Source organism: Macrobrachium nipponense, chromosome 24 (genome assembly GCF_015104395.2).
Source record: "Macrobrachium nipponense isolate FS-2020 chromosome 24, ASM1510439v2, whole genome shotgun sequence".
Lineage (NCBI taxonomy): Eukaryota > Metazoa > Arthropoda > Malacostraca > Decapoda > Palaemonidae > Macrobrachium > Macrobrachium nipponense.
The window spans coordinates 9,924,638-9,937,706 of NC_061091.1; the positions used below are offsets into that span (position 1 = coordinate 9,924,638).

Sequence of the window (13,069 nt, forward strand, 5' to 3'; positions counted from 1 at the left end):
ATTCCGTAATTAAAGCGAGGAGGGGGGAGGTGCACTTGGAGAGGGCGGTTGTACTTCCGCTTACACAAACGTCAGGAATCTGACTTATACGATGACGACATGGGTGAGATAGCTAGTTTCTCTCTCTCTCTCTCTCTCTCTCTCTCCTCTCTCTCTCTCTCTCTCTCTCTCGTTGCCCAGTGACCTGTCTGTTCGTAAGTCATGAAATATATATTCTCTCTCTTGGTGTTTTCATGATCTAGTGGCCTGTCTCTTTGAGATTCATGAAATTTCTGTTTGTAAGTCATAAATATAAAAATCTCTCTCTCTCTCTCTCTCTCTCTCTCTCTCTCTCTCATATCCACCACGCGCTTTAAAAAGTAAACAATTATTGATAGTTAAAAGACATAACACCAATTAAGGTTATTTCTTGCCTAAGTACTTAATTTTTCGACTTAATTATTGCTATTAATATCCAGGAAACACTGACCGTTGCTCAATCACTAATGGACAAACAGATAAATAGACGCTCACTATTTGAACGAGCAAACAATGTGTATGTATGTATGTATGTATGTATGTATGTATGTATGTATGATGTGTGCATGTAGGTATGTATATGTACATATATATGCATATATATATGAGAACATGCACACATTTACATACATATATATATCGTGTTCGTTAGTGCCTGTAAACAATATCAACATCATCTCAATACTTAAAAATGTTTAAGTAACCTTTTTCCCTACTTACTGCCAGTTACAATCGGCTTACTTCGTTCAAGTTACTCAGTCATTCATCTAATGATTACAGTAGTATAAGCAAAATACAAAATGATAAGCCTACACTGCCCTACATTAATTAAGAGACTTATTAACACAAGGGCTGTATGTATTCATATGTAAGTATTGTTGGTAAGGGAGGAGGGGAGGGGATAGGGAGGAAAACTTAAATTACATGCGTGCCTTCTATCTCTTCGTGGAAGGGAGTTTCTCTCTCTCTCTCTCTCTCCTCTCTCTCTCTCTCTCTCTCTCTCTCTCTCTCAAGCAATGATACTGTCTCTAAAAGAACGACAAAATCACGACTGTCAGCTTCTGGTACCAATATATCTCTCTGAGACGCTAAGGATGACTAAATAGCCATTATGATGACTGAAACTTGTAACCTTTCAAGATTTAAGCCTCAAGCAGTGGTTCGAGAACTTCAAACGCTTCACGAATTATAATTTTTTTTATAAGTACGCGTCATTTCAAAGGCCGCAAACTCAAAGCTGCTTTAACTAAATAGATATGTTACACCAATGTGTCACAAAGATCGTGGAAACCTATGAAGATCGACCATATTTCCTTGGATCGAATGAAGAAAAAACAAGATGAACACTACACGTGCCTTGAATTCAGCAGGAATCTAACAAATCACATACCCCTTAATGGCCGGAAACTTAGGGAACTCGCTGTGTTCTACCAAAACACTTACTGTTTGACAAGAGGTGGAAACACTTGCCGAATTTTAATGGTCTTCTTTATTCCTAAGCTTAATTTATATATATATATATATATATATATATATATATATATATATATATATATATATATAGATATTATAGAATACAAATAGGATAGAAAAAAGCAAGTGTAGCGTTATCTTTTCATTTTCCAATTTTTCGAGACTTTGAGTCTCATCTTCAGGGCTGTACAATATACAAATTATGCATATTAAAGCAAGACTCAGTATTAATATCAGTTATAAAAGTGAAAAATCATAAATCTAGTCTAAAAAAATAATAAAAAAGTGAAGAATGCTTAAATCAGTACCTATCTCTATTGGAGTTAAAAACTGAGTGACGTTCTCTCGTTTGGAAAGTGGGACATCATTATTATGCTATAAACAAAACTGTGGAAGAGGGCTGACCATTTAATACGGGCACAAGTTTTGTTTATATCATAGTTGACGTCCTCCTTTCCAAACGAGGGAACGTCACTCTGTTTTTAACTCCAATAGACATAGGTACTGATTTCAACATTCTTCACTTTTTATGTTATTTTTATTTTTTTAGACTAATTTTTATGATTTTTCATTTTTATAATTGATATTAATACTGAGTCTTGTTTTAATTTTTTATATTTTACAGCCCTGAAGATAAGATTCAAAGTCTCGAAAACTTGGAAAATAAAAAGATAATGCTACGCTGGCTTTTTCCATCCTATTTGTATTGAATATACGGCGTTCCAGATGCCCAACCTTCCTGTATATATATATATATATATATATATATATATATATATATATATATATATATATATATATATAGATATATATATATATGTTTGTATATATTATATTTAGGGGTAATAGTGTATTGAACAAAACAATTTATGGTCAAGTGTGCATAATCACACTGCGGAAGGAGTTATCATTCAGTAAACAGCAAATATATTTCAATATTAATCCGTTACAAGAATGTTCTCTAACCATTCTGTGATCTATCATAGTCGACTCACTACCGGGTACAATTCACTGATCAAATTAACTCACGGGGATCAACTTATCGTAACAGATGGTATCAGATATTTGTCACAATAGGTAAAACGGTGCACCGTACAACACCAAACATATGAATATAAATCAAGTTGAAGATAAAATGAAAAGAGTTAAAGTATGCTACGTGCAGCAAAACTGAAAGAAACAGCCGTACCTCTGAGGGAAGGTCTTCCTTCAGTCTACAACCAGGATACTCGAGTACTTCTATTCTGCCTTCAGGTATTCTCCACCTTTTTCTGTAAAGTCAAAAGGAAAGGGATGATGAGAATCAATATTGATTATACTACCCGTATTCTACAAAATGCAAATAAAATAATGACACATTATCATATACTTTTGTTGCGTCTACAGAATCACCATTTCCCATACGTGTTATACAGTGAATGAAGTTCGAGTCTGCTACAAGTGTTGCGCTGTATATAGCATTTTGGCCATAGGTCAAGCACTGGAATCTATGAGATCATTCAGCGCTGAAAGGGATACTGCGAGTAAAGAAGGTTAGAAAGGAGCAACAGAGGAAAGCCTCGCAGCTACACTATGAAACAATTGAGAGCAGAGGGTGGAAAAGAAAGATGTAAGGAAGAATATGAAACGTCACTACAGTAAAAGGAACGAAAGAGGTTGCAGCTGGGGGCCGAAGGGACTCTGTAATGACCCTTAAGTACTGCCTACAGTGCACCGCATGAGGTACACTGACGGCACTCGCCCCACTCGGGTATAGAAATCTGTCAACCTCTACCCACAAAAGAAAACACAAACCAGTTTTTTGATGGATGGAGGTTATAAAACACAAGTAAAAATAGGCACCGAAGTTTTTTCGACGCAATCGAGTTCTCTATACGACTATAATGCTGTATAAAACAATCAACTATGACCGGCAGCTCTCCAGTTGTTCACCAGATGCGGCAGAGTGAGGGTGCGTCCCATGCCTCCGGAAACCGCTGCCAGATGGCTAACTTTAATCTTAGATAAAATAAAAACTACTGAGGCTAAAGGGTTGCAATTTGCTATGATTAATGATTGGAGGGTGGGTGATCAATTTGCAGCCCTCTTGCCTCAGTAGTTTTTTAGATCTGGAGGCGGACAGAATAAAGTGCGGATGGACACACAAAGCCGGCACAATAATTTCTTTTACAGAAAACCAAAACATGTTACTGAAAAAATCAAATAATTTTTCTTTAAGACAAAAAGTCCCCAACCTCTCTGGACGGATTTTACACCCTTTCACGCCTGGCTTATCAGGCGGGATTATGGCCAATTTACGCTGGTTTTACGACTTAGTAAAAAAAAAATCGGGGTATATAACAGAGGTTCATACCTGGGGCATGAGTGTGTTTTGACAAGTATAGGAACGCATCATGGAAAAACTGTGCAAGTTGCTTGCCTGTTTGTGTGTAAGTAGAATTCACAACTGCAGATATACACATACATAAGCATACAATTATGAAAAAATTACAAACACTTGGGTGAAATCCTTTACCTAGTTTTGATTTTAAACACCTGTTTGTGTGTATGCTTTTGTGGTTAGAACCACAGATATACACAAACATAATTATGAAAAAATTACAAACACTCAGGTGAAATCCTTTACCTAGTTTTGATTATTTTAAACACCTGTTTGTGTGTATGCTTTTGTGGTTAGAACCACAGATATGCACAAACATAATTATGAAAAAATTACAAAACATAAGTTTACCTAGTTTTTTATATTATTCGAAAACCCTGTTTGTGCGAGTAAATACCACCAATGCACATTAACAAACACAATTATACCAAAAATCATCCCCAAAATTACAATTATAAATTCGTACTTAAAATCCTTGACCTCGTTTCGATTATTCAAACACCCGGTATATGTGCCTTTCTCTCTCTCTCTCTCTCACTAGGTCCCTTAAATTTCATTAGTTTTGATTATTCTAAAGCTCTTCTCTCTCTCTCCTTTAAATTTCCCCTTTTCACACCTAACCTTTAAGCATCGGGAATCTTTACGAAGTATCATAGTTCCTCCCCTTTATCAGATCTTCCCCATCACAGGGTGCTGCAGGGAGATAGGCGAATCATCGATTCAATAGTTGCCAAGGCTCACCAGTTAATAAGTTGCATGGGTTATTTTGGCCGTGATAATTAGGTTGATTGTTGTTGTTGCTGATGCTGACGATGCTTCTATAGTTGTTATTGTTAGCGCTGTTGTTGTGGTTGCAATGCAAACGAGCACTAACGTTTCGTGGGGTTATGTTAGCAGGAGTATTAGTATTAGTAGTGACACTAAGTGTATGTATATAGCTATCTATCCTTAATCTTATCGATCTATCTATCTATAATATATATATATAGATATAATATATATATATAGATAGATAAGATATATATATACATATATACTATATAATATATATGTTCTATGATATATATATATATATAGTATTATAATATATATATATCGATATATATCTATCTATACTTATGAATATATTATTATATCAAATCTAGATATAAGATTATATATATATTTCAATATGAATTATTAATATAGATAAAAATTAGTTATATGTCTTACCAAGCTACCCACGACTGTTCATGTGCACATTAGAAACGTATTGCCTGCAAAATTGTACAATTAATAATGCACTTTATGAAAATTCCATCGCTGGGGAGAGAGTCTCCTTCGAAGCTATCTTCTGGCTGATAGAATTTCCTATGCATTCGCTGTTTTCTTCAAGACAAATCTGACAAACAGTGATTGATGAAAATCATTAACAATCGTAATATGTAAATTTATGCGTACGCGCGCACACACATATTATTTATATATGTTTTTTATTTCCATAAAGGTCGCGTGGATGAAGTATATAAGAGATCCTCATGTGAAAATATACGGAGCTACCAAGACTTTCAACTTTTAATCCAAAGTCATCTTCAGGGTACTAAGAATTTTTAAGAAGAAACTTACACATGAAAGAATTATGGGGTAACAGATAACAATAAAAAAACATGTCAACTAGCTTTTTAAGTATGCAAAATAAATTTTCATACCAAAACCATTACTACAATTCACAGTAGAAAATTATCTGTTTGAAAAATATCTAACAGCTTGTTTTACGTTTGAATCATTTGAAATACAGTTTTTTAACAGTTCATCCATCTAAAAAAAGGCCATCACGCCAGTCCGTCACGTATTGAAATACTTCTAAAAACTGTTCTACCTGAATTCGAGTCTATTGGGTGTTGAGTCTCTTGCGTGACAAAAGACGGCGCTTGAGCTGTTTGCAACCGAATATTTATATTTAAGTTCCTCACCAGATTGTCCAATATAAGGTAAATTACATTTTGTACACACCTCCTCTTGGTATTACTGTTTATCAGGGTCTGTCCGAACTAGCGGCTATTCCTGTCAGGTACTTCCAGCTGTTTATATTTTCTCTTGCTTTTGAAGCAGCGTTACCAGGGCCAGTCAGTATAGTGAAACGGTTTATGGGAACAGTGTTTGCCCGTCGGGCTTTTTGGCATGTCCACACTAGCGAGCATGCCCGTCGGGCACTTCCAGCTGTTTATATTTTCTCTCGCTTCTGATGTAGCATTACCAGAAAATCGCATCGTTCTGGCTCCATACTCGGCCAGTCAGTATAGTGAAACGGTTTATGGGAACAGTGTTCGCCCGTCGGGCAGTGCCCGTTAGTGCGGACAGGGCCTTAAAAACAATGAATTCTTGACAGTCGAAGTCATGCTAAAAACAATATTCATTTTCAGACATTTCAAGCTACGTGCAATCGACAATAATTCAAACGGTATGGCAAAACTACAACATTTTCAATGTCAAAAATACCTGACCTTTCATGACTAAGAAAAAGCTTTATTGGCAAACTGGAGGCAACTATCAATAAAATTCACTGGGTAACATAATTTTCCTGCTATTTTATAGATGTTCTGAATTTCCTCTGCCAACAGGATGGGTGTACAAAATTAATTAATCAACTTGTAATTTACCTTATATTAGACAATCTGCTAAGGAAATAAGTCACGCAGCATAAATATAATGCGCGGGTTGCAACAGTTGAAAGTCTTGATTACCTCTTTTTATCTTCGTGTGAGGAACTCTTTATTATATATATATATAGTATATATATATATATATATATATATATATATATATATATATATAATATATATATATATATAATATATATATATATATATATATATATATATATATATATATATATATATATATATATATATATATATATATATAGTGTGTGTGTGTGTATAACTTTCATCCATATAAAACCAAAAACGTTTACGGTGCTCTAATATTAATCTCTCAGTCTAGTAAGTTTTACCAGTAAACTTTTTACAACCGCTCAATTAACACAAGTTCATTAAAATTCCGAGAGTTCTTTTCCAAATTCTTCCCGGAATATGAGGTTAAAAACTATTGTATAACTTTTTTTTTTTTTTAGTAAGACTGAACTTTTCTACATAATTAAATCAACTCGGTTCATTTCCAAGGGTCAATATCTTCTTAGGTGTCCGATGGTGGTTAAATGATCGAACGTCTAAGTTATATTGCAGTTCCCAAAGACAATTTATATATGAAATATAATATAAAATTTAGTCCAAAGGTCAAGCGCTGGGAACTATGAGATCATTTAGCGATGAAAAAGAAATTGACAGTAAAAAGGTCGCTGCATTATGAAACAATTGTTAGCAGAGGGTTGAGGGAAGTAAGAGCATATAAACGCAGGTACAGTAGGAATGAAAGGGGTTGCAACTAGGGGCCGACGAGACACTGCAAGGTACCTTAAGTAATGCCTACAAAGTACCCCGTGAGATGCACTGATGGCATTGAACCCCTTACCGGGATAATAATTTTACCTATGGACTGATTTTATTACACAGGGCGACAGCTCAGGTGTGGCCGAATGCTTTGATGAAATCATGCTTAAAAATACATATTACAGTGGTTACAGAACGTAATACCATTCAACTTTGCATTTTAATATCTTATTTACAATTTTAATGATTAATTTCATTACTTGCTAATATATGTTTTTTTTCTAATACCTAATCTCTTCTGTCTGTATTTCCCATTACCTTCTGTTACTTCTTTCGAATAAACACCATAATATTCTTTTGAAGCTTGATTTTCAAGTCAGTGGTCCCTTTGGTGGGGTTGCTCCATATGAATAAGGTTTATTCAAAATAATAATAATAATAATAATAATATAATAATAATAATAATAATAATAATAATTATAAAAATAATAATAACTTCTAACAACAGGAGGAAAGCAAAGCAAGCCATGTGTATACTTTCCGGCAAAAAAAACAAAACAACCTATCGCCTATTCTTTTATTTTTTGCTAAATCATTCTTCCTGTTCCTTCCCCCACCTTTTCCCTGACACCACAGGCAGTGACGCCCGTGCTTGCCTTTCCAAGCAGCTGCTGCAAGTTGGCTACGTGAGGCGACTTGGCAAAGCAAATCAATCGTGCTGCATGTCAAGATGGACCCTTCACGTACCTGACGGTTATAAGTGATTTCCTTGCAGTATCTCTCGCTGGGGAAATTGATAAGGAGGGGAGACTTTTTTTTCTTTTTAAAAATGTCTATCACTGATATGATAACTGTTATTATTATTATTCAAGATCTACATCCATACAATTGGAGCAATGTGGAAAGTCATTAAGTAACTTCCACAGAATAGGTTAGGTTTGAGTGGTGGGATTAGGGCTGAAAAGCCAAGCGCTGGGCTAACCAACTTCAGCCATTCAGCGCTAAAAATAAAGAATGCATAACTGGGAGCAAACCCTACAGCTGCACTAAGAAGTAACAATTAAAGAAGTTGGACAGCAAGATGGAAGAAAGGAAGCGGGAACGGAGGTCAAGCAAATGGCTAAAATAGTGGGTGGAGTTAGGGGCCGAAGAGACGCTGTAAACACTCTTGTGTAATGCCTAAAGTGCACTGCGTGAGGTCTACTGATGGCGCTACCCCCTGACAAGGAGTTAAGATAGAGCAGAATGCTAGGATACGTTACAAGAGAAAATCAGCACGAAATGAAGGAAACTGAAATGAACAGTAAGTAATCAATCTCCAACTTTAGCACAATCTCTAGAATGCTAACGAAAGACTGTTAAATATATTCCAGGATATTAATTATATTGTAGATGTTAAATATATTCTAGGATGTTTCATATATTAAGGTGTTAAATACATTACAGGATGTAAAATATATTCTAAGATGTTAAATACATTCGAGGATGTTCAATATATTCTGGAATGTTAAATATAAGCTTAGCTCTTAAACATATTTTAGGATGTTAAATATATTCTTGGATGTTAATTATATTATAAGGTCTCAAATATATTCTAGAATGCTAATTATATTCTTTGATGGTACATATATTCTACGATGTTATATATTCTGGGATGTTAAATATATTCCAAGATGTTAAATATATTCTAGGATCTTGAATATATTCTTTGATGTTAAATATATTCTAGGATGTTGAATACAATCTGTGGAACACCCACACCCTTCTGACAAACATTCACGGCAAAGGCAGCATTACCAATAATCATCCCAACCTTCCCCCGCGTTATTCCCGAGTTGGCTCTGCAGGTAATGTCATCGCCAAGGCCTGGCATAAACGTCAACGCGGCCTCAATTCCTCCTCTCATTGTGCAGGGTTGTATGGTCGAGTGATTGAGTCAACAAATCATTCGATTTTGGGGAGGCAAAAAGAGGATTGCCAGAAGATGGGTTAAGATGGAATCAATTTACGCCTCGTCTGAAGGAGGAAGAAGGCGAGGGATTGGTCGAGTTCGCCTCTCAACAGGCCCATGGGATGATCAGAAGCGCCCCCCCCCCCCCCCCCCCCCCCCCCTTTCCAAGCCAGGGAAACCGAGCCATTTGAGATCTGGTTTGTTTGTTTGTTTGGTCATGCTAATCTCTCCTTCAGCCCTAAAAGACTCCTATTTTTTTAGGAGCAGAGATAAAGAAACACTGAGCCATTTGAGAGCTGGTTGTTTGTGTGTTGTTGCTCTCCCCCTTTCGCTCTCAGATTTTTTTTTTTTTTGAAGGGATGAGTAGATCCTGAAGGAGCTATAAAGAGACGCTGACGCAACAGCCTTCGCTTTAATGAATTTAGCTCAGACACCGTCCCTAACCCGGCTGTGGGAAATTGAATTTCATGACAGAAATCGCATTTGCATACCGTGAGACCCATCATATTCCCTCTTGTTTTCGAATTCTTAATTCTTGCTGCAGTCTCGAGGTAACCGGTGCTTATGGTAATTCTATTTCCTGTTTTATATTATACCTTGTTATTTTTTTCAAGTGAACACCATAATATTCTTTGAAGCTTGAATTTCAAGTCAATGGCTCCTGTGGGGCTTGTTGCATATGAATAGGGGTCACATGAATAATAATAATAATAATAATAATAATAATAATAATAATAATAATAATAATAATTATACTATAAAAACTTCTGTTTCCTGAGAAATGCCATTCAATATTCTGATGTCACAAATAGGTGATTTGTGGTCATGAACTTCAATACTAGACTTTCATCCAATTTACAATTTCAACCCCATTTCTCAATACATACACTGAAGGACCAAAACCAACTTCGACTAGATCTGATTATGGAAAGGAATGAATGATAAAACTTGGCCAAAGGCCAAGTGCTGGGACCTACGAGGTCATTCTGCGCGGAGAGGAAACTGAGAGTAAACGAGGTTTTCAGGGTGTTGCAGGAGGAAAACCTCACAGTTGCTATGTGTTAGGAGAGGGTAGAAAGTAAAATGGAAGAAAGATAATATGAACGGAAGACCGAATGAATGAAAGGGGCTGCAGCTCAGGGCCGAAGGGACGCCGCCAAGAATCTTACGAAACGCCTACAGTACACTGACGGCACTACTCCCATACGGGGATTCTGATTATGTATTTCTAACTATACTCTGTTTTTTTACATCTGTCCATCCGCCTGTGGTGTTTTCGCATGGTAACACTGCGTCCTGGGCTTTAAATAGTTACGCTATGTGTAAATTTTAGGTAAATAAAAGGATATCTGGTTGTACATTTGCAACTGAAGAGTGTTTTAATAATTTACAGTATGCGAATTACACCGTTAATATTCGAAATAGAATATTATTTATAGCCCGGGACGCAGTGTTACCATGCGCAAACACCACAGGAGGATGGACTGATGGAAAAAAACAGAGTATAGAATAGGACCTCACTCCCACCCCATACTTTAACAGATCTCAAAATATTCTCCACGCTTTCATCCAATCTATAAAATATACAACAGCAGAAACACAAAATAAAATTCGTATATTTTTCAAACCCTTTTGTTTTTCCTCGCATCCTGTCCAGGAGGGGATAATAATATCAAAACCCTCTTCTCGAGATATATGAAAGCCATTCCTTTCCTTTCACTCGCAGCGAGGAGCTGGAGAAATCAACCGGTGATTCTATTTCCTAAAGAAAAGCAGAAGAAGAAGAAGAAGAAGAAGTAGAAGAAGAAGAAGAAGGTGGGTTGATTTCCTCTGCTATCATTAGGGCCGCGTCTACTGTGCGTTGATTCGTTTATCTAGTTATTGGTGTGTCAGTGAAGTTCGTCTTTTTTTTGTATTATGGTATATACTTGCTATGTACAGTATAAATATGATTTTATGAGATCCTTTCATATTGATTTTTTTTGGGGGGAGGGGGAATTTACTCCCTGTTAGGGAATACGGCTTAATAAATATATTATATATATGTATGTACACACGGCCAACGTAGAATTGGCGTAGTTTCTTAATTCATTAGTAGAGGAAAAGACCCCATATAGACTCCACTTTTCTAGCCCCGCCACCCCCCACCCCCCCCAAGGGGCGTGGCTACCCCCACCCCCCTCCCCCCTCCTGATTGGCTCATGTACGTACGTGAGGCCTAAAAAGGGGCGGGGCAACCCCCAAACCCCCAAAAGGGGCGTGGCCACCCCGCCCACCGACCCATATAGAACTCCACTTGTCTGGGGGGTGTGGCCACCCTGACCCCATATAAGACTCCACTATCTGGGGGGCTTGGCCACCCCTGACCCCAAATTGACTCCATTTGTATTATAAGCTCATGTACGTACATGAGCTCATAATTGACTCCATATGTATGATAAGTTCATGTACGTACATGAGCTCATAATTGACTCCATTTGTCTTACAAGCTCATGTACGTACATGAGCTCATATTAGGGGGGCGTGGCCCCCATTAACCCCAAATCGACTCCACATTTTCTACCCCTGTGACGTCACTAACTATAAAGGGAATAAACCATCCTTTCAACCCTCCACTATTTCTGGGGGCCGTGGCCACACCCCTGACCCCAAATTGACTCCTGTGACGTCACATACACTATAAGGGAATAAAACCATCCTTTCAACCTTCCACTATTCTGGGGGGGCGTGGCCACCCCTGACCCCAAATTGACTCCATTGTGTATTATATAAGCTCATGTACGTACATGAGCTCATAATTGACTCCATTTGTAGGAAACTTCATGTCGTACATGAGCACTAATTGCTCCATTTGTCTAACAAGCTCATGTACGTACATGAGCTCATATTAGGGGGGCGTGCCTCCCCTAAACCCCAATCGACGCCACCTTTCATACCCCCTGTGACGTCACGTAACTCTAAGGGAATAAAACCAAATTCTTCAACCCCTGACATTAAACCCCATGTGACGTCACGTAACTCTCGGGAATAAAAACCGACATTTCAAGCCCTACACCCAAAATTGACTCCACCTTTCTACCCCCTGTGCCAATCACGGTAACTCTCCGGGAATAAAAAACCAACCAAAAAAAAAATTTTTCAACCCCTCACCCAAATTGACTCCACTATTCTACCACTGTGACGTCACGTAACTCTCTGGAATAAAAAAAACCATTCTTTCAACCCTGACCCCCAAATTGACTCCAACCTTTCCTACCCCCTGTGACGTCACGTAAACTCACGGGAAATAAAAACCAACATTTTCAACCCCTCACCCCAAATTGATCCAACTATTCTACCACTGTGACGTCACGTAACTCTCTGGGAATAAAACCATTCTTTCAACCCCCGACCCCCAAATTGACTCCAAAAAAAAAGCCCCGCCCTTTCCTACCCCCTGACGTCCAAGTAACTCTCGGGAATAAAAACCAAACATTTCAACCCCCACCCCAAATTGACTCCACTTTTCTACCCCTGTGTGTCAGTAACTCTACGGGAATAAAACTTGACCCACCCCACCCGACCCCAAATAGACTCAGTCACTGTTTTTTGCGACTCATGGTCCCCTTTAATTGTTTTTCAAAGTAAACCCGGACGTTTACCTCATCAATCCTATAAAATCTCTAAATTTATATATGCATGCGAATATACTCTCTCTCCCTCCCTCCCTCCCTCCCTCCCTCTCCCTCTCTCTCTCAGCCGTTACATTTTGTTTTTATATATATATACACAGCTGCTTAGATATTCAGAGTATCATGATAAAAGGATATTGGCGATGAC

At 37.5% G+C, this 13,069-nt stretch overlaps 1 long non-coding RNA gene across 3 annotated transcripts in view; it reads right to left on the reverse strand.

Annotated features, from left to right (window-relative positions):
* Positions 1-13,069, reverse strand: part of LOC135205437 (uncharacterized) — a 222,642-nt gene that overhangs the window by 183,559 nt on the left and 26,014 nt on the right. For all 3 annotated transcript variants that reach the window (XR_010312534.1, XR_010312532.1, XR_010312533.1), the window contains exon 2: positions 2,681-2,762. This is a non-coding gene — a long non-coding RNA (uncharacterized LOC135205437). The remainder of the gene's footprint in view (positions 1-2,680; positions 2,763-13,069) is intronic.